We start from the raw sequence: 22,639 nt of genomic DNA, 5'->3' as shown, positions 1-22,639 counted from the left end.
GGGGGTGGGGTTGGTATCTGCTGATGTCTCAATTTGTGACTCCTAGAGTGGATTCAGAGAGTTTTGCCCTCTAGACCACATGTGGAAATTACAAGTGAACAGGGGTACCAACCTGAATAAAATATTGGGGATGGGCAGGTAAACTCCACCCTGCATAATTGATCACAAGACGTAGCACCCCCCCCCCTTTTGAATGGCAATGCCCATCACTTGGGTGGGGCAGCCCCATGAAATATTTTATTGGGGTGGGGACACGGGACCTCGGCCCCTTGGAGTTGGCTTCTATGCAAGTGAAGTACACAGAGATTCTTCTCAACACATCTTAGGGAATTTCAGTTACTGATCCCCATGATTTGCACCAACAGAAGTTGTACCATATACAGTCGTACCTCCTTTTGCGTCCGGGATCCGTTGTGGAGCCCCGGACGCTCAGTGAAAGGGACACTCAACAAAGCGCTGCTCTGTGCATGCGCGAAGCATGATTTAGCACTTTTGTGTGTGCGCGAGCGACAAACCCAGAAGTAACCTGTTCCGGTACTTCTAGGTTTGCCGTGGATGTTGGACGAAACGAAATGGGACGGACTCAAAATGAGGTACCACTGTACAGCAAATAAATTCAGAATTCATCTGCGTAACTTCTTGTCCTGCTTAGTTCATGGTCTGAGCCACTCAGCAGAGATTCTGGCAGACTTTGTTTGAACTTTGACCATATAACCCAATCTGGTGCTCTCCAACTCCCATCAGCCTCAGACATCTTGGCCCACAGTCAGGGTTGATGGGAGTTTTAGTCTAAACCATCTAGAGTGTACTAGGTTTGGATCTAGGTTGCTCAACCCATCCACTTGACCTACCAGCTTGCCTCTTTGCTGTTCTAATCCCATTGTTCACCAGTGTTTCCAAACTTTTGTTATACCCAATGAGATAAGATTTCAAAGTGGAAAAGTAACTACTCTTAACCGTCATCCCGTGTCCATCCCATGTGATTGCTTGAATCATTGTTCTAAGCAAGTTCAAAGCTGCAACTCATGCAGAGGACAGCCCCCTCTATAGATAAATACTATGAACTCACAAGAGCCTTTAATTCCTTATTTCATTTATTTCTTGCAACACTGTAGCAGTTTTTCTCATGATATACTTTGGGAATTACAGGATTGTGCCCATCCACAGTTCCTTATTGCAATTGCCATCTCTACTGCAATTGCTATCCTTTTTAAGAGAGAGCAATACTAATTTACTATCCGGAGGACATATTGATATCATCAGACAGGAGCTTTCTGTGAACTGATATCTTTATAATCAGCCAGCCCTTTTGTCCATCTGCACTTCCTTCTTCGTTTTCCATCTTGGAGGAAGAACCTCAGTATGGAACCTGGACAAGAAAACAAATTGTTAGGGACCAGAATAGATTGCCATAGAACACTGCCAGGCACCCCAATCTAGTGTGCCTTTTCATGAATTGCATTTGTATATTTTTCTAAAGCTACATCAGGAGCTGATCAGGATTAAAAAATGGGGTGTAATTGAATAAACAAACGAAGATTAATATACTGCATAACAATGTTAACTGAGCTGGATCCATAGAACCTTTAAAAAAAAATCAAAGCACCGCAAAGATCAGAAGAAATCTACACAACGTTCTTCAAAAATTAATGCACTTATTCCTTGCACCTCATCATGTGTTAGAAAGACTCAGATATATATATGAAAAGCTGTTGAAAGAAGATATCTGTTAATAGGAGCATGTTTGCAAAGCATACCAAAGGCACAACATTCATTTGAGCTGTTAAATGACAAGGAACCCATTAGAAGAAATTAAGAAAGGATTTCCTGTCAAGCAGACACTAAAATCTCATTTTAGAAAACAAGTGGCTTGCGAAAGGGATATGGCTGTTCAAAGAATAAACACTGTGTGCTCTTGGGTCCTTCAAAGGTTTATTTGACGGAAGGGTAACAGATCTCTCTCGCTCTCTTCAACTGGGTCCCAAAAGGTCCATTTCTTCAAAACACTCTGAAACTGAGCTCAGGCTGGAGACAAATATGAGTTTCCTTTGCCAGCAATTTCCAGCACAGACTGCACGCAAAATGTTCATTTAAACTGTGTAAATGACAGGCAAAGAGTCAGAAGGGAGCTCCATTTGAGAGGCCAATTTTCAGCATGTGTTTTAGTAAGCACGCTTCACAGTAGCCTCGGGCTGCTTTCTTTCAGTGTGTCTATATGAGGTAGACTGACCCCAAACCGTGGTGCCTACTGGGACATTCACAAAGAAGGCACACATCTATTAAGGATCTGTGGAGTCGTTGTCTTTCAGAATATGGGTTATTGACTTCAAATGGTTATTTCAAACTGTCTACCTTTAGGGAACCTTTTTCACATCATCAGCAAATAAATCCTTGCATGTCGGCAGCACATCTTGCACCATGCTCTAGGGTGCACAATCAGTTCATTTGGGACACTTGTCTGGCCTGATCTGTCAGTTAATTGGGATAAAACCATTGCATTGTTCTGCCAATCCAGTATCCTGGACACTCCACAGGGTCCACTGCTAACACCTGCCCTACTGTCCTGGACTCTATTTACGCAAATTTATTCTCATAAATCAGGTCATGGTAATAATAATAATAAATAATAATAAAATTTTATTTATATCCCGCCCTCCCTAGCCGAAGCTGGACTCAGAGCAGCTAAGAGCCTGCTGCCATTTTAATTTTACCCAGTGCCCCAAGCGTAGTGGGCATTTTGGGAATTAAAATGGTGTCTGGTTCCTAGATCCAGGTGTTGTTGTTTAGTCATTTAGTCGTGTCCGACTCTTCGTGACCCCATGGACCAGAGCACGCCAGGCACTCCTGTCTTCCACTGCCTCCCGCAGTTTGGTCAAACTCATGCTGGTAGCTTCGAGAACACTGTCCAACCATCTCGTCCTCTGTCGTCCCCTTCTCCTTGTGCCCCCCATCTTTCCCAACATCAGGGTCTTTTCCAGGGAGTCTTCTCTTCTCATGAGGTGGCCAAAGTATTGGAGCCTCAGCTTCAGGATCTGTCCTTCCAGTGAGCACTCAGGGCTGATTTCCTTAAGAATGGATAGGTTTGATCTTCTTGCAGTCCATGGGACTCTCAAGAGTTCCATGGGCTGCAAGAGATCCAGGTACCTGGCCCTAATCAGAGTACTGCTGTCATTTGCCATCACTACCTGGTAAGCTCACGTGGCAAGCCTGTTGCTGTTGGAGGGTGCTACTCAGAGGGTACTTTGCCAAGGGCCTCCTCAAACCTGGAGCTGGCTTTACCACACTGTTACCTTTTGTTAAGCGGCCATGTTTGTATGCTGCACTAAACTATGCTTGGTTTATTTATCTGATCTCTATACAACTCTTTCTCCCAATCAATAGCCCAGGGCGGTGTACAACATAATTAAAATACCATTACAAAAAATTCCAGGCAAAAATTGGGACATTTAATTCCTGAAGGACCAGGTGAATACAGGAGTCTTTAGCAGGCCTCTAAATGTCTACAGTGAGGGGAACAGCCATATTTCTTCAGGGAAAGAGTCCTAAAGTCTTGGTGCCATCACTAAGAAGGCCCTGTCTTCTCTAATCACACCGTAACAATGTAGCAGCATGTAGCATCAGCTATAGTACATCTTCTGAATCTTCTTCAAGAATAGTCCCATATAATGCACACTGTAGCAGTTCGAACATGATGTTATCAGAGTATGGGTTATTGAGGCCAAGTTGGACAGATCCTGGAACAGTTGTAGCTGGCACACTGACTGAAGTTGGGCATAAGCACTATCTGGTGTTTCAATCAACATGGAAAACCAGCAAAGGGTTTTCAACCAACATGGAATGCTTGGGTAGTTGTGGCACATAACATTTGTTAGTCTTCTCATGTGCCACAATAGTTTTTGCTGTTTAAACTTAGGAAGAGTTCGCATTCACCAACCCGTCCTTTCTTTTGGGTTGTTCCAATCTACTATTGGCTCGTGGCTATGCCTTTGGATGAGCTAGCAGTTCTTCTGGAGTAGATTATTTCCATTTCTCAATGTTTCCATCATAACCTGCAACCAGCAAGCAAGACCTTCCTCCTTCAACATACATGGTTTTTCTTTCCCACCCAGCTCACCTTACTTCACCTTATGGAACTGCCTCCCAGATTAAAAGCTATGATTTTGTCTTTATGGCTCCATAACTTGCCTTAGGTTGTAGCTGACTAAAGTTATAATACTCTCTTGACTCAACCTGGCCACTTGCCTGTAGACCAGAGCTCACTGAGTTCCTGCCTGTTGGCCAAACTCCTGGCAGAGCCACATGGATTTTCAATTTCAATTCAGCATTTTCCAAATATTACTGCTTCATAGGAATAATTACAGAGCGTTCTCATGGAATTTGACCATTATGTTGGAACTGCTTCTGGGTAGACTCATGAACTGCCAAATTAATTCCTGTAGCATTGAAGTTCTGGAGAATGGCTGGGAGGAGGTGTGCAATTTCAGGACCTGCAAAGTGAGTTCTAAGGCAATTGTATCCAACCAAAGAAGTCTGTTTCCATTCTCTTACCAGCTACTGTCAGAGAGAAATTGAAGGGGTTCTTACTGTTGAACTAAGATTTCTGAATCTCAGTGTTACAGAATCTACAATTCATTGGCTCATATAAAGCTTACACTAATTATTGTGTCCTGGGGGCATACAACAATGCCCATTCTTCTTCTTCTTCTTCCTCCTCCTCCTCCTCCTCCTCCTCTTATTTATTTTTCGGAGGCAAATGGAGCCATTGGATCCGTACTATTTCCTTCATTTAATCTAAACTCTAGGTCCTGGGCTTTAACAGGCTAGATTAAAGGATGCAGGAGCCCTATACTATCCCTGTGTCAGAGACCAAACCTAATTCATCTCTACCAGCATTTCAGAACATAAGAACAGTCCAGTCTAGCACCCTGTTCTCACAGTGACCAACCAGGAGCTTATGGGAAGCCTGCAAGCAGAATCCTAGTGCATCAGAACTCTCCCAGTTGTGATTCCCAGCAGCTGCTATACAGAAATGCCCTGCCTCTAGCAACAGAGGTAGAACATAGCCATCATAGCTAGTAGCCAAGAGAGCCAATGCTCATCCACAGAAGCTGCGGCCATTCTATTCTTCATTCTGGGAAGGTGTCTGAAATTTTAGTCAAACCTACATACTGTAACTACTCTCCCTTTCTGACGTTATCACTTTTTAGCATCTTCAGCTCACTATGAAATTCCCCTGTGGTTTCATCATAGTATAAGGTCCATAGCCTACTTTGCATAACTGTTAATCCGTCCTATGAACTTACTATTTTTAAATGAGGGTTTACATATCTGTACTCTGGCAAACCTAACTGAGAAGGTTTGAACCGTTAGCCTGAAGTTACATCCCCCACACACATTGTTCTCCAGAATTGCAGTTTGGTTTCCTTGCTGACATGAGGAACATGCTTCACACGTGTGAAATGCCTGAGCCAAAGGGATCCAGACATATCAGCAATGAAGCCACAACACAAAGAAAGGAGCCGCAAAAAAAGATTCAGGACAAATCAACTGACTGAAAGCACTTGGGTGACTGAACTATCCAAAGTTCTTTAGATCCGAAATTGGTTCGAAAACAGCAGACCTGTCTGGAAAGAGCAGACCAGGAGGATGCTGCTTGACTTCCACAGATGCAATGAAAATCAAAACAAACCCACAGACATAATCGCCCTCATGTGAGATGGGTGGGTGGGTAACACAAGTCCTGCCCCTCTGCTTTATAGTCACTTTCCTGCAGCTATAAATGACTGCAGTGAGTGCCACTTCAAAGAGAAGCTGATGAAAGGCACTTGAGGGACCTGTGGGGCTTTGGAGGAGGTGGGAGCCTCAAATCCAATCCCACCCAGCAGTTTTGCATAAATAAATAAATCATCGGCAGAGAAAGGGAGAGCAGAGGAGGTTGCTTTGGGAAGCCGTGCAGCCAGCATATCTGAGACAGAGAGGAGAGGAGAGAAGAGAGAGAGTGTGTGTATGTGTGTCATATTACAGAGAAGTCAGGAACAGCCACAGTACAACTCCCAATCATTTGAGAATTACCTCTCTCTAATGGGGACCTCCATGCACAATCTGTTGCCTGCTCTGCTAAGGAACTGAAAACTTATCAAACAAAGAGGGAGGGAGGAAAAACAGAGACAACAAACGAGGCTGAAAGACAAACAACAACAACAACAACAGCCCTGATCAGATTCTCTCCCCTCCCCAAAAAACTCCAAAACTTTTCTGGAGTTTGATTTTTTCCCTCGGAAAGGGAAAATTCTTTTCCCTTCACCTCCTTTTGATCCCTATACATTTTTGTTTGGTTTTGTTAGCTGTCCTTTTTTTTCTTCTTCCTTCAGTGGCATTTGGGATTCCCTTGGACGGTGCTCTTTTCATGCGTTCTGGATTGTACTTCTGAGAGGAAGATTGCAGCTTTATTTATACTATATTTATTTATTTATTGCCTCTCAGGCCAGGGAAGGAATGGTGGTGGAGGAGAAGGGCTGGAAGGGGGCTGCTCCTGGTGCCTTGGAGAGCGGCTGCCTCACACATCCCAGGACAGGAGATGGGGAAAGATGCTGTAAGATACCTCTTCTGCTGAGCTCTGGGCTGCCTGGAGTATCTTTACTTTCTTTGGTGCTCAGCCTCTTGCTGTACTTCAGGACGTCGGACCTGCAATCCAGGGTTTCAGATTTGGAGGCAGACAGATCCGCTCCGCTGCCTGCCTGCCTCTCCGCAGACCAAATGGAGACAGCTATTTTGGGAAGAGTTGACCAACTGCTTGCTGAGGTCGGTGCTCTTTCATTTTCACAAATATGTTTAAAACCCTCTGTCCTAGTCTTCTTCCTGCAAAATCCAAGCTTCTTGTGGAGTTGTTTTGGCAAATGATACACCAGAGTCTCTGCTGTTGCCAAGCACTGTGAAACGTCTCTGATCCTTTCTCTGGGGCTTGGGATTTCACTTCTGTTTGACAGCCCACGAGTTCTCCGAGCCTTCCTTGGCAGCTTTAAATTATGTCAGCTTTCCTCCCTCTTATTCTTCTCCCCAGCAGAAATAGATGAATAGGTAGGTTGACAAGCAGACCAGATAAATGACTAGCATAGAATTAACATCACCTGTTTAATCTATGCAGCTTGAGTCTATAGGTGGGAGCGTGAGTTCACTGGGACTTTTGCCCGAGGAAGTGTGCACAGGAATGCAGTCCCGAAGTGACAGCCAGATCCTATGCATCTTTACTTCAAAGTATGCACCCCTGGATTCAATAAAGCTTTCTTCCATATAAGTATACATGGGATTGCAGGCTTACATCTGGTAACTGGAAGCTTGTGGACTGATACGGCAAAGCTGAAACCAATCGGAAGCTGCACATGGGGGAGCATGCATTGAAGCTCACTAAAGTAGCTAAACATGCAGAGTCTATAATCAGGTAGAAGGGAAAGAGGATCAGGGAAAGGTTAAGGGGCATCTTGATTCCTCATTGCTTGTTGGAAGGCTTTCAGAATAAGCTGCTCTCCATTTCAACCCAGGTTGCTTTCTTCTTCTTTTTTACAGATGTTGCTTTGCAGCGGGGGTGGGGTGGGAACACGATGGCAAAAAGCAATATACTGGCAAGGCAGTGCTAAGAAGTAAAACTAACTCTGCTAAGAATCTCATAGGTGGAGGGGGAGGAGAATAACAATGAAATTAGAGAGGATCTGTTTACTGACTCTTGGCGGGGTGGGGGGCAACTGCATAAACAAGTGCTGTTACGAGGAGTTGGCAAGACCACACACAGAGAGAAATAAGATCTTGAAGCTCGGATGCAGACTACTCCAGTCCGGTCACATGAGAATTCCCACTGCTCTGCTCCAGTGTGCCAATCTCTGTGGCCCCTTAACTCTTTCTGCCAGGTGTGGCCAATGGCCATGTTGCATCTCTTTTACATCATTAATTACATGTGTGTTTGAAGCAGCATTCTACACTCCCAACCAGCAGTGGCTCCTTTGGACCTTATCCCGAGTTCTTTCCGAGTCCTGCTGCCTGAGATCATGTTAACTGAAGATGCCAGGCTTTGAATCTAGGACCTCCTGAATGCACTCTGCCACTGATCTGCAGCTGTTCCCCTATGCTTTCCATGTTTAATATTAAACACCTCATGGATACGGATGCATTTTAGACTCACAGCCATTCCATAAGCATTTCTCCCAGTTCACTGGTGGTGCAGATGAGTCACAGAGCATATTCCAAGTTTCAGAGTAGCCAGGGATGGGAGACAACTCTCCAGAATCTCAATCCAATGCCTTGACTGGAAACTAGCTTCTTTATCCTTGCCATGCAGAGCTCCACCCCCCCCCCCAAAGCCGGAACTAAGTTCTCAGGTGAGCGCCATTGCCATTATAAGAGAACAGGGGAGGCATTCACAGTGAGTTCCAGCACCTCTTTTCTAGAAAAATAGCACTGTTGCCATGTTTGTACAATCTATTACATGCAAATTGATGCTTTTGAATTATGGTGCTGGAGGAGACTCTTGAGAGTCCCATGGACTGCAAGAAGATCAAACCTATCCATTCTTAAGGAAATCAGCCCTGAGTGCTCACTGGAAGGACAGATCCTGAAGCTGAGGCTCCAATATTTTGGCCACCTCATGAGAAGCGAAGACACCCTGGAAAAGACCCTGATGTTAGGAAAGATGGAGGGCACAAGGAGAAGGGGACGACAGAGGACGAGATGGTTGGATAGTGTTCTCGCAGCTACCAGCATGAGTTTGACCAAACTGTGGGAGGCAGTGGAAGACAGGAGTGCCTGGCGTGCTCTGGACCATGGGGTCACGAAGAGTCAGACACGACTAAATGCCTAAACAACAACAATTGCATGCAAGCCCCAAATAATATGTTGATGCTTGCTTGTGGGATGAGAGTAACTTAAACAATGAAATATTGCCTCTCAACTAATTATTGTTATTTCCTGTTCTCTAAAAACAGCTATGTTCTTCCTTAATTAATTTCATGTCCTTAGGAAGAACAAACAGATGGTAGATTTTGAAGGGGGATACATGAGAGAAGCATAGAGACACACAGAGGCAGGAGTCCTGTCTGTGGAAGACTGGCTGCACTCCAGCATAAGGAGATAATTCCCTATCAGATTGTGCCTGAAACCTGGCCTACATGTGCAGCAGGATAAGGTTGTTGAGTTCTGTGGGGATGGGATGGACTGTACCACTTTGGATTAAGGGCTGAGCCAAAATTTCTCAGAATACGATTTTTTTTTGCCAGGGGGGTGGGGACCCTTAAGATTTTTCTTTCTCCACCTAGCTATAAAATGAAGGCCACTTTGCAGCATTTTATTCAAATATTCTGCCGTCCTTCTATCCCCCCCTTCCGCTGTATGCCCTGGAATGGCACAATGTTCAGCGCATCAAAGAGGATGCAAAATGATGCCTACATAGTTGCTGTTGCTGTCCTTTGCAGCAGAGAGCCAGTGTGGTGTAGTGGTTAAGAGCGGTAGTCTCGTAATCTGGGGAACCGGGTTCGCGTCTCCGCTCCTCCACATGCAGCTGCTGGGTGACCTTGGGCCAGACACACTTCTTTGAAGTCTCTCAGCCCCACTCACCTCACAGAGTGTTTATTGTGGGGGAGGAAGGGAAAGGAGAATGTTAGCCGCTTTGAGACTCCTTAAAGGGAGTGAAAGGCGGGATATCAAATCCCCCCCCAAAAAAGATAAGGAAACAAACCCTTTGTGGGAGGCTGAGGGGGAGGAGAAAAGAAGCTGCTAAAGGACGCGGGTGGTGCTGTGGGTTAAACCACAGAGCCTAGGGCTTGCCAATCAGAAAGTCACAGTGGTTCGAATCCCCGTGCCGGGGTGAGCTCCCGTTGCTCGGTCCCTGCTCCTGCCAACCTAGCAGTTCGAAAGCATGTCAAAGTGCAAGCAGATATATAGGTACTGCTCCAGTGGGAAAGTAAACGGCGTTTCCATGCGCTGCTCTGGTTCGCCAGAAGCGGCTTAGTCATGCTGGCCACATGATCCGGAAGCTGTACGCCGGCTCCCTCGGCCAATAAAGCCAGATGAGCACCACAACCCCAGAGTTGTCTGTGACTGGACTTAATGGTCAGGGGTCCCTTTAAAGGTAAGGCCCATCCCTGAGAAAACGTTGGAGATTTTTTTCCTGCTCTTGGAGAAAATCGATGAAATGGTTCCCTCTGTTTTTCTGCCCACAAACAATGTGGTGACCACTCTTAGGCACAGCTGTGTTTCAGACTATATGTGGGAAGGACACCACTTTTGAAAACGCTTGTATATGTATTTTAAAATCTCTGTAAGTAGGAAATTGGTGCCACAAGGGTTGAGCTGAGCTAGAACTGGTGTCCTATTTTGTTTGTTTGTTTTATTATCTGAAGTAGAACAGTGCCTCTGGAAGATTCTGCTACCACCTTTTCTGCTGCATGTGCAGAACAATCAAGTCTTCTGATAGGAGGGACTGGGAAAAACAGCACAATGAGAGTTTTTGATCTAAAAATATGGGGACTTCTTGCTTTTACAACCATTAATTGCTGGTTTGCGCAATTGTTTTGACAAAGCTGTGCCATTGGTAAGGGCTGCAGCTAAGTGGCAGGTAGAGCAGTTCCCAGTTCAAACCTTGGCATCTCCAGCTAGGGCTTGGAATGTCCCCCTTTCCAACTTTTCCCTGCTCTTCATCCATCACAATGATTGGCATTTCATTTCGCTAACATACACTGAATAACTAATGTTTGAAACCCAAACACAAAGTTTGTTATATAAATGGTGGGGCTCGTGGTGCGTGTGGTAAAGAAAGTGACATTCTAGGCAGTACTGCAAAGATATTACTATGCTCAACAACCATAGACACACACTTCCTCCTGACCGAATCATAGAAATTATGTTCCCTAGACCAGCATTTTGTTTTGTTTTTAAAATTTCTATTGGTTTATCTGTCCATTTCTTTAGGAATATACATACCATATTTCACCATAAGGTCACAGGACGACGTAAAGCACATTAAAACACATCAGCAGATATTCTAAAAGCTATTAAAACAGAAATACAAGACAAGCACAGCATAAACTAAGGAAGAAAGCATAAAATTTCTATATTACGATACACAAGGTGGTTTGCAAGCTGAAGAAACAACAATTTTTGCTGTGAATTGCAGAGGAAAATGGTGGTTAAGCTTCCTTTGTCTACCATTAGTGAAAGACCCATGATAATCTCACAAGGAACAACATGGTTCAATGGCACATGACTGGGAAAACCTTTTGTTGTTGGACTACAACTCCCACCATCCCTGGCAACTGACTGGTCTTGCTAGTTAGGGATGATGGGAGTTGTAGACCAACAACAGCTGGGGACCCAAGTTTGAGAAACACTAGATTCATGGAAAAAGTGTATTCTATTAGATTGATCAAGATGCAGTTGCACTTGCTTTGCTGGAGTTAACCAGAGCAGGTGAGAAGAGAATGATACACGGTAATGGGCCCTTTCTACTTTGTTCTCTGTGAGTGCCAAAGAAAAGATTGACAAGCAAATATGGAGGAGAGAGGCATGAGGGAGTTGCTGAGGCAAGATAAAGTGGAAAAGAAATACAGGCAATTCTGGTAAGCGACAGGGAGAGGAATGGAGAAAGCAAGGATAGGAGACTATCATATAGGATGACAAGAGAGATGGATAGCAGAATGGAACCAGGAAAGAAAACAGTATAGAATGACTCACCCCCCAAGCAGAGCATTAAGTCCCTACTCTTTTTCACGTTGTCAGTACTTCTACCGTCACATTCTCATGAACAAGTTACAGTGGCTCCTAATGAGTTTTACAGCTGCAAGGTTCACATCATTCAACAACAACACAGAATAAAGCACAGTGTGGTTTTTAAGGGAGGCGGAGGGAAGCAAATGCACTGAATTAATGAAGCAGCTCAGCTTTAACTTGGTTTCTTTCCTCCTTATTTTGCAAGCACGGGGCATTTTAGAAAGTTAAGCACACTTGGGCTTCCTTGATCTCAACAGAAAAGTAAAGCATTTGCTTAACAGTCATTAAATCTGGCGGCTGATCCATCCTTATCTTCGGCTGAGTTCTGCCCCATAGCAGTAAATGCAAAGGACGATGTCCTTTTCAAGCCATGTGAATGGATTTCTGTGCTTCATACATTGTGTCTATATGGGACTTGGATGCATCCTTATTCAATGATGAATGCCATAGTAAAAGTAGGTGGAGAGAATGGGCTCCTGTAACTCTAGAACTAGGGTCACCCAATAGAGTCAAGACAGACAATAGAAAGTATTTTTTCACATGAAGCCTAATTAACTAATGGCATTTCCTGTTGGCACTGCACACTATGTGGCAATGGCCATCAACTTAGCTGCTTTCAAAATGAGAATAGACAAATTAATGGAGGAGAGGCCTTTCTGTGGCTATAAGCCAGAAAAACTAAGTGAAACATCATTATTCAGAGGCAGTACACCACTGGTGGGGGCATAAGCTGGGAAGGGATATTATTATGTGGCTTAGGGCCCTCGTATTTCTGGAACCGCCTCTCCTGATATGCCCCGCAGAGGACCTTAAGGTCCATGAATAATCATAGTTTAGAGGTCCCGGGCCCTAAGGAAGTTAGATTATCCTCCACCAGGGCCAGGGCCTTCTCAGTAATGGCTCCGACCTGGTGGAATGCTCTGTCCAATGAGACCAGGGCCCTGCAGGATTTAACTTCCTTCCGCAGGGCCTGTAAGACAGAACTATTCCACCTAGCTTTCAATTTGAACTTAGCCTGATCTTTTATTCCCCTTCCTTCCCTCCTCCCCTTTTTATGAAGATTACCCACTCTGGGATCCCACAGCTAATTCTTCCCTGGTCTCCTCGCTGGCCCAAATAGGACTAATTTAGCCAGCCTGCCCTGATGATCATCTAATGTTTATTGGATGGATTTCCCCCCTAAATTGATTTTTGATTTTATTGTTATTCACTTTTTATACCGTATTTTATGCTTTTTTTGTAGCATCAATTAAGTGTTTTAAATTTGTTGTTAGCTGCCCTGAGCCCGGTTTTCTGAACTGGGGAGGGCGGGGTTTAAATAAAAATTTATTATTATTAAAATTTCTATACTGCCATTCATTCGAAGAACACAAGGTGGTTTACAATATAAAAACACAAAACTGCATACAGTGGTACCTCTGGTTACGTACTTAATTCATTCCGGAGGTCTGTTCTTAACCTGAAACTGCTCTTAACCTGAAGCACCACTTTAGCTAATGGGGCCTCCTGCTGCCACTGCGCCGCCGGGGCACAATTTCTGTTCTCACCCTGAAGCAAAGTTCTTAACCTGAAGCACTATTTCTGGGTTAGTGGAGTCTGTAACCTGAAGCGTATGTAACCTGAAGCTTAAGCAACCCGAGGTACCACTGTACTTCAATAACAAACAAAAACAATATTGTTTGTTTCCTTCATATCATGCTATGGGCATCCTGAAAACCTCTGGGTTAACCACTGTGGAAAAAGAATGCAGTACTAAATGGAAATTTGCTCTGATCCAGGAAGGTTCTTCTATCCCTTTTCTTGTTTTTTAATGACTGATCCTAATTACATTGATCACAGCTAAGGGGGTCAGGTGCAGAAGAACAACAGGGTTGCTCCACCTTTAAGAAGTTAGGAAAAGAGAGGATTTGAACAGGTGTAGCTTGTAACTCTGTCTTCTATACAACCATCAAAGGTGCAGGAACCCTGTCCTCTTTTGCATCTGGCTGTTCCACATGTCTTAGATCGTGGTATTTATTTTCAGGTGGACCTCACAAAGTGGTTTGCATATGATTATGACAACAATAAGCATTGGGGGCACAGGGAGAGGTTATAAGAACATGACAAAGACAACTGTTTGTTTAGGATGTGGTAACTGCTTCTTCTCTACTCCCAGCAAGGTTAGATGATTCTGTAGGTGATGACATTTCGGGGAGGAAGGGCCATCACTGGGAGCTGGTTTGTTGGACGTAAGATCAATTGGGTTTCATGGGAGTTGTTTCCTGGTAAGTACACTCCAGAGTGTGGCCTAATGCTGCAATTCCATTTCCTTTATTGGTAACAAACCTCACTGTACTCAGTGGAACTTCCGCATGTGTAAAACACAGATAGGGTCAGGCTGCATATTTGACTAAATTCAAGACAACTCAATAACACTTAACTAAAGGCTAAAGATGGCCTGAAGTCAAGATGTATAAAGAGGTTCTTTCTGCGTCTGATACTAAACAGCTGGGCCTGACAAGTACCCCAATGGAGCCCTGCATATGCCACTAGATACTCTGAAGAAAGGGTGATGCATTTCAAAGCATCACATAATAGTATGCTTTTCTCAAAATATGATCAGTGTATAGAGGTTTTGACGGACTGGTTTCTTTGTAAAGCATTACTTGGATCACTGTGTAAATTTAGTTTTAATATTCTTAGCTGTGGAAGGACCTCCAGCCACGTGTGAACCTAAGACACTGAAAGCCAATTAAAATATGATCCATGCATATTGTCTAACACTCAGAAGAGGGGGTGGGGGGATGAAGGACTTGTGAATGGGATGCATACTTTGAGCATGGGTATATCCAGATGCAATTATCAGTTGGGACATGGTATAGTTTTTTCCTGCCTGTTGACGCACTATTGACAGATACTCTGGCAAAAATGATCAGATCCTGATTTGTTCAGAAAGATTGCACTAACAAGAATTTTTGAACACCCAGAAGCTTAGCATTCAGCAGCTGAATGTTAATTTGAGGCAACCACCCTTCTCGGTTGCTGTTTGTCAGCATTGATGTGTCTTCCTCTCTCTATATGTGGCGGCCCAGGGCAAGTGCCCTTAAATGCTCCCTCCCCCGCAGGTTCTGTTCCTTAAGTACTACCAGTGACAGTGAGCAGCAAGCAATGGCATGAGGTTTTCTGCCAACTGTGTTTCCCTGACAAATGTGTTTGTAGACTGAGAATGATGTAGATGATACAGAGAGTACCCTGGCTGCAAGGCGAAATTCTTCAGCATTTATGGGACAAAAAACAAAACAGTGGCATTTTAGGCATAGGCAAAGCTTTCAAAGAGAAAAAGCAACTTTCTCCCATAGCAGGTCACACTAGTGGCTCTGACTTCTAAAAGTTGACTTTATTATCACTTTGCATCTGTGCTTGTTGGACAAAGGCAACCTGGGCATGTATAAGTCATCCAATAATCCATTTGTTGTTTTTAGAGTTGTTGGAGAAGTTTTAGGAGCTGCATAGTGGGAGGGGCAATAGAACATTGTCTTCAGTTATGAATCAAGACCTAACTTTATGCTGAAAGAAACCCACAATATACCAGTACATTTGTGCTTTGGATTTAAAATCGATCATCTTGAAGAATACAGAAGATAGTGGTCTCAAGAGATTATTTTAGTTCTTTGGTGATCCAGTAGTCTGTAATGGTCTCATCTCTGCTCTGATATCCCTGTACATTCCCAGCCATGCCCTTCCCTCTGCTCCCTCAAAAGACACCACTCTTTATCCCTTTCTGCACTATATACTTGGAGCTGCTTACCAGAATACCTGTGTGATACCACCTTAAAAAGGTAAAGGTAAAGGTACCCCTGCCCGTTCGGGCCAGTCTTGCCAGACTCGGGCCAGTCTTGCCAGACGCTCATCTCACTCTATAGGCCGGGAGCCAGTGCGGTCAGCAGACACTTCTGGGTCACGTGGCCAGTGTGACAAGCTGCATCTGGCGAGCCAGCGCAGCACACGGAACGCCGTTTACCTTCCCGCTGGTAAGCGGTCCCTATTTATCTACTTGCACCCGGAGGTGCTTTCGAACTGCTAGGTTGGCAGGTGCTGGGACCAAACGACGGGAGCACACCCTGCCGCGGAGATGCGAACCGCCAACCATGCGATCAGCAAGTCCTAGGCGCTGAGGCTTTAACCCACAGCGCCACCACCTTACTTCCTTTAAATTCCTCCTTAAGACCTACCTTTTCTGTGAGGTCTTTGGGTCAGGCCCCCAATTCTCATGCCCTACTGCAACTAAGCCTGTAACAAACGCTAAGCACAGGTATGTGAAACATTCACATATGGCTCCTGCCTCCACTTCCCTCCCAGCCCTCTGCTGTTTCCCCTGTGTCAAACTTTGATTGTAAGCTCTCCATGATGTGCATCTGCCTTTTATATTCTATAAAGTGCTACGCACAGGCTACCTAAAACTAGCTTTCAAAGGATAGCTTTTGTCATTTCCATTTTGCTTGAAGGGCAATCTGAAAACTTACATACTAAATAAGTTGTTTTGATTATCACATCATTTTCCTTGGTGGAAACCCACAATTTTTTTGAAGATAGGGGTTTGTAGCTTTTCTCCGTGCGAGTACAGAAATGGTCTTTCCATGTCTTCCAATTTACATTCCAATATATTAAGCTTCCTAAGACAGTTCCAGCCCTATGACCACCATTCTTCAATTGTCTTTAGCAGTCTAGGGTCACTTCTGAACAGCTAGTATATTGAACATTTGTCTCTACTTATTTGCACAAAATTTGTGGGGCAGAGAGGCAAGGTCAGTTATTTATTGAGCATTCATTCTGATGTACAGTACTTGCAGGGAGATTACACAATGTTGTATCAAGCAGTCATTATCCTACACTTCCCAGTGCCTTTTCCTGTCACTCGCCTTATTGCAAAAAGTCTGGTTTTGAGTAGAAGCTGGTTTGTTGTGCAAGAGCACCAAATCAACTTTAATTGCACAAGCTGAATTTACCAGTATGTGATTGTATCCTACCCCAAAATGACAACCATCTGGTAGTGCCCTAGGTCAGAAGGTGCATATTTCCCAAGTTATTGGAATAGTATGGGAAGTAACAGTCTTTTCTGATAACAAAAAGAACCAGAAAATGCTGCATTTCTTTCCTGAGAGCCGAAATAACCTTCTCATTTCTTCTGCCACCTTTGAGTTGCAACAATACTTGGCCACAGCCAAAAAGGGAAAACAATGCCACTTTTTTCGTATCCCGACTGCCCTCCCCATTTTGATTGCCATTCTCTTTGCATTTGCCATATTCTGGTGCTATAAACAGTACATCAAAGAGCTATGTTCTAAGCCTGAAGCATTAGCTTTCACTTGTTAGAGGACGAGTTGTCACAGAGACCTTCTGACCATGCAAATCATGTCACATGGCCTCATCCCTGAACTTGCCAGAAGGAATGACATATGGTACCCTACAAGTTCCTAATGGAGCAATCTTACTGAGATGGCAAACGCCTGTGGTAAGATCCTTAAATTAACACTTGGATGTATAAAAGGAGGCAATTAGGTCTTCAAAGACCAGGTTACATATCAAACTAAAGGATATGGATGTCCTATTTATGGCCCTAGCTGAAACTTAATACGCACAGTTGAGAAGATCCAAGATACAGAATTAGAATCTCTCACTGGTTTTGAGGTAAACATCAAGGATGAAGAGTGGAACATTTCCAGAACAGAGGTTCATATGCATCCAAAGTTTTTGTTAAAGGGAAGACACACAGTTACATAGTATTTATTGGGAACTCCATGGTTTCAACTAGAAAACCTCACAGGCTGAGACCTAGCCTAGTAAGTTATTGTTTATGCTCAGCCATCAGAGTCTTAAGGCACTGAAGGGACTAGGTGTGTGCAGCTTCAGACCCTCTGGTCGGAAGTATAACATCTCTGGATTGACCAGCCCAGTATAAATACTAGTAGCCTAGTTGTTTTCCCATGCCAAGTTAATAAAGCAGTACCACCCTGCAGATCAGACCCCATTAAATTAATTGAGTTCAAGCCCCTGGGTTGGACAACTCACCCTTCAAGCCTAAATTTGAATATTGTTTCTTATAGCCCTAATGTGACCCTGATAATATGTAAGGTACAACTATCTGAAAATACAGACTTGTGAAGGTTGAGGGAGAAGAAATGGCATATCAGTGAAACCTAATTTCTAGCAGAAATATGCTAGGGATTGCAGGTTTATGGCCTGATCCTAAACATACTTGGAAGTAAGCCCTATTGAATCCAACGAGACTTTCTCCCGAGTAATTCTGCATTGGTCTGTAGCCAGATTAATAAATGATCTGATAACACAGCCGTTCCTTCTGAGTCTGAAGTGGTTAAGTTTGTGTGTGTTGCTGAGCATCTCAGTACAGTACTTAGGAAATTCAGGTCACCATATACCGAGTCTTAAAAACAGATCAAGGAGGCTAAAGATAGGTTCCTATTTCTGACAGTGTTGGTTCCTCTTATCAGGTACATGGCTAAGAAAAGGTGAACATGATACATGGTGGATTTGAAGCAAAGCTCCTTACTTAGTTGCAATAGTGTGCCATTGCATTGGCCATGGCACATGAATCTGATGCAGTTTTCTAAATGTTCTAGGAAGCTGCCTTATACTGAGTCGGATCCATGGTCTGTCTAGCTCCGTATTGTCTATATTGGTTGGCACTGTATAACTTTATCTGCTAAGAGATTGTTGTAATTAAGCGGTATATAAATTGTCAAAATAAATAAATAATGTAGAGGAGAACTAGCAACACTTGATGGAGCAGATTTATTACTGAGGGTTGGTGTATGTGTAGTAGATGCAGCTGTCAGAAATTAGTCTTCTCTATTAAAGACTATAATATTTGCAGGTAGGCACTCACCCCACCTCAACTGCAATCTGCATTTATGGTGACTGAGGGTAAGACAGGGGTAGGGCTTAAGGGAAGTGATGTGGTAGTTGAATACGTGTAAACATTAGTGATCGCATAGGATTGGGTTGTCTTATTACATGGAGAACGATTTTGCCTGACATTCCCATGGTGGCTACTGTATTTAGAAGAGTGCTCCCAAACCTAAATTGTTGTGTCTGCCACATGGAATTTTCCCTGCGTGGGTAATTGCCCCTTTCTGCAGCAATCCAGCCCCTCAGCAAGGAATCACATTTAGAAATTCTGTCAAATTTGCTCTGCCTGCTTTCAGTCAAGCGGATGTTGAGATTAAATTTGAAGGCAATTGTCTGTCTTTGATCCGAGACCAGATGTCTTTTCCTCGCTACACTTCTGGGCTGAATTCCTTTCAAAAGCTGTTTTCTAACATGCACAAGTCTTGGGTTTCATTATTATTAATGTAGCTTTCCTCTCCTGCCTTCACTTTATAGAGATTACAATTCAACATGCCAAGACATCGGGAAGCCAGAGACATCCACCAGCGATGCAACTGTCCAGCAGGTAGGAACTCCATAATGTGGTGGTGGTGGTTATGACGGCTTTTATATACAGTAGATATGGAGTATCATTTGAGTCTTTATGGGTATGCAAGGAGAGGGCAACTTTGATCAAATGCAAAACGCAAGCCCTTGAATTCATTGAAGGTTGTGTGAAAACCAGCATTGTTTTGGAATATTTGTTTGTTCTATGATTATTTTTTATTTGTCTCCTTTGATCTTTGATTACTTTATTTGTTTTCAAATATTTATCCCCTGTTCCTCAACTAACAATTAAAACCAACATTCTGGTAGTGTTCATGCTTGCAGTGTTCAGGGGCATAGCTAGCTGCTCTGGCACTCAGGGCCGCATGGGAGCGCCACGATCCGCACACGGAGGTGCCGCAGTGAGCTGCCCACAGAGTCTGCCTGGTGGACGCAAGCCCCATACTGCCGTTTTGGGCAGTGTGGGGCCCCGAGCCACCACATTAGTCCCAGGAGAGATGCGTGGCTCAGACTCACTGCAGGCCAGGCCCTGCAGTAAGTGCCCCCCCCCCCCCGCGGTGTGCCATTTTGTCACCCCCCTCAAGGATGACACCGGGGTAGACCGCACCTCCCACACCTCTCTTCCTATGCCCCTGACAGTGTTCTCCTCTCTTCAAAACCTACCTCTGTTAATGCCACACACTGATGTACCATAATGTCATAATCTCTTGGGAAGGCAAATATGTCACAGCCATTCTAATTGCATTGATTTAGCTACTCTGATGACAAAGAAAAACTGGGTAGTAGGCCAAGGCATCTGAATGTTTAGAGGGTCTGAGGACTTACAAACTTTGAATTCTAAGGTCAACAAGCAACATGTGTTTAATTATATTATTTAAGGGATAGAGGTGAAATTTATTTGGTCCACATTTTAAAGCAAACTGGCTTAATTCCCAGTTCTGGATTTCTATAGGGATTGGACCTTAGCAATTGAGTTGTGTATTTCTCTGGATTTTGTGACGCACTTTCAGTTCAAACATGCGCATTTTAGAGGGGAATCCATAAAAATTGCACAAAATGCATATTTATGAGGAAAGCACATACAAAAATGTGCACAATTTTGTTGTAAAGTTTTCATATGGTTAAAAAAAACTTCATGGAAAATGGGACGGAATGAATTTAAGATTGATTGAATGTATGCAAAACTGAGTGTTCATCTAGGTAGTTCCGTTCATCCCTATTTTATATAAACATTTCCTACGAACCATGTTTGTTCAAAATGCTGGAATGGTTCCAGGTATTATTTTTTTAAAATAATTACTTAAATAATAAAAACAAAACACACTGGTAGAAATATCTAGACATATGTCAAATATATAAGTGCTTGAAAAGGCAAACCAACCTGTGCTTGAATGGCATTTTAGATTGGCCATCTTGATCGGGGTTTGCATTGGACCCATACACCACCTCTAGCACTCCCTGCCATTCTCCCTTTTCCAATGAAAAACAACAACATTCCTTTGGGGAAAGGGAGGAGAGTAGCCGGTTGTGGAATGGTTGCATCTACACAGGAGAGTCTCTCCTCATCAGCAAATGACACATGGGATGTCTTTTCCTACTGGGCATCATGGAGTTTGACCTACGGGACCACCTCTCCTGGTATGCCCCACAGAGAAACCTACGCTCTTCAAATAAAAACATACTGAAGGTCCCAGGCCTCAGAGAGGTTAGGCTGGCCTCAACTAGAGCCAGGGCTTTCTCGGCTGCGGCTCCAATCTGGTGGAACGCTCTGTCACAAGAGACTAGGGCCCTGTGGGACCTGACATCTTTCCGCAGAGCCTGCAAGACAGAGTTGTTCCACCAGGCCTTTGGTCAGGGCCCAGCCTGACTCCCTCCTCTAGCAACCTGCACAGAATTTTGCTTAACGGTTGCCATTAATTTGATTTTAATTAATTTTTATAATGGAATGTTTTTAGAATGTTGGATTATTTGATTGTTTGATTATTTAATTGTTGTTCGCCGCTGGGGAGGGCAGGATATAGATAAAATTTATTATTATTATTATTATTATTATTATTATTATTATTATTATTATTATTATATCGCCTCTTATTAGCTACAAATGTTGTGTGTGGGTTCATTTTCTCCCAGAAATTGTTACGCTTAAAATCAACCCCTATGATCTCCAACTGGAAAAAGTGTTCCGCATGTCAGTCCCTCTGCTGTCAACTATCCATCCATCTTCTCTAAGCCAAGGCTTTTCCTTGGGAAAGGAGGAGACGTAACAGTGAAGGGGATTGGCTGTAGCAGTGGTTTTGAATGTTCATATTTACATCCCAAAAGCCCTTTGATGGGAATGAACATTTGAAAATCTTCATTTTTCAAGGAAATCAGGCGGGGGAGAGCAAGTCTCCTCTGTAGAGACTTGCTCATGAAATTTTTTAATAAAACATATTTTAATGAGTGAGACCGCTAGCTCAGGACATTGAGACTGCCTTGAATCAAAGTAATGTATACCTTTGGAATGTAAGCACAATTTTAGAAGGATTCAGTATGTTAAGGCAATGATTTAGAATGACATCCTTTAGCTACTCCTGCTTTTGATAATAATGATGATGATGTCAGGGCTGCAAGGTGATCTATGCCAGCAATATAAAATGTGGCTGTTAAAGCCAACATATTTGGTATTAATGTGTTTTTTTCTAATTTATACCACTGGACACAGCTGTAGAAAAGCTATGAACACTGCAGTCCTATTCAAAATGTAACATCATGCATTTTTCTAATTTCTAATAGTGCAATCCTACACATGTCTACTCAGAAGTAAGCACCATGGAATTCACTGGGCTGGTGGGAATTATGAATGGCCATGCAGAACTGTTGATAATCTCACACATGTGGTAAATGTGGAAAGTAGTGGAATTATACTAGTGAATTTCTGCAGTTGTCAGAGTACAGTTGTCATCAAAATTTTGCCTAAAGCAAAATTCAAAGCAATTTTGACGGTGCTTTCTCAAGTGAAACATCTGAGGAATTTGAAGGGAAGCCAGAAGAGTTTCAATGATACGAGCAACATTTGTTAAGTTAATTTTACACATGCCTATGTAACAATGAGTCAGCAAATAAGTAAGTGTGTGTGTGTGTGTGTGTGTGTGTACATGTACATGTACAAGACTGAGTATAGCAGGGGTGGGGAATTGATGACTCATAGTTCCGATCCAGCTTGTCTGTTCTGTGGACAACAATCCTACTAGTATCTCATAGTGGCAAAACCACTGAATGAAGTGTCTCTTCCGTCCTTTAGCTGCTGCCATTGAAAATAGATCAGAGCACTCCAAAAACAGGGAACAGCACTCTCCTCTGCTCTGATGTTTCCTGAGTGCACCTTTGGGAAACAGAGCAGTTAGGAGTACTGTTTCTTGTTCCCAGAATACTTTGATCTGCTTTTGATTGAAACATGACATTGGACAGGAAGGGT

At 43.4% G+C, this 22,639-nt stretch overlaps 1 protein-coding gene across 8 annotated transcripts in view; it reads left to right on the top strand.

Moving 5' to 3' along the window:
• COL13A1 (collagen type XIII alpha 1 chain) overlaps positions 1–22,639 on the top strand; it is a gene marked incomplete at its 5' end in the record, with an annotated part of 173,311 nt that overhangs the window by 25,460 nt on the left and 125,212 nt on the right. For 2 of the 8 annotated variants that reach the window (XM_083441405.1, XM_083441401.1), the window contains 2 exons: positions 5,806–6,801; positions 19,132–19,201. Of the gene's footprint in view, positions 1–5,805; positions 6,802–19,131; positions 19,202–22,639 lie in introns of those variants that run through there. The other 6 variants (XM_083441403.1, XM_083441402.1, XM_083441408.1 and 3 more) reach the window with 4 other exon arrangements.

Source organism: Podarcis tiliguerta (genome assembly GCF_965153285.1).
Source record: "Podarcis tiliguerta genome assembly, chromosome: 5".
In the NCBI taxonomy this organism is placed as follows: domain Eukaryota; kingdom Metazoa; phylum Chordata; class Lepidosauria; order Squamata; family Lacertidae; genus Podarcis; species Podarcis tiliguerta.
This window is presented reverse-complemented; position numbering and strand designations above follow the sequence as displayed.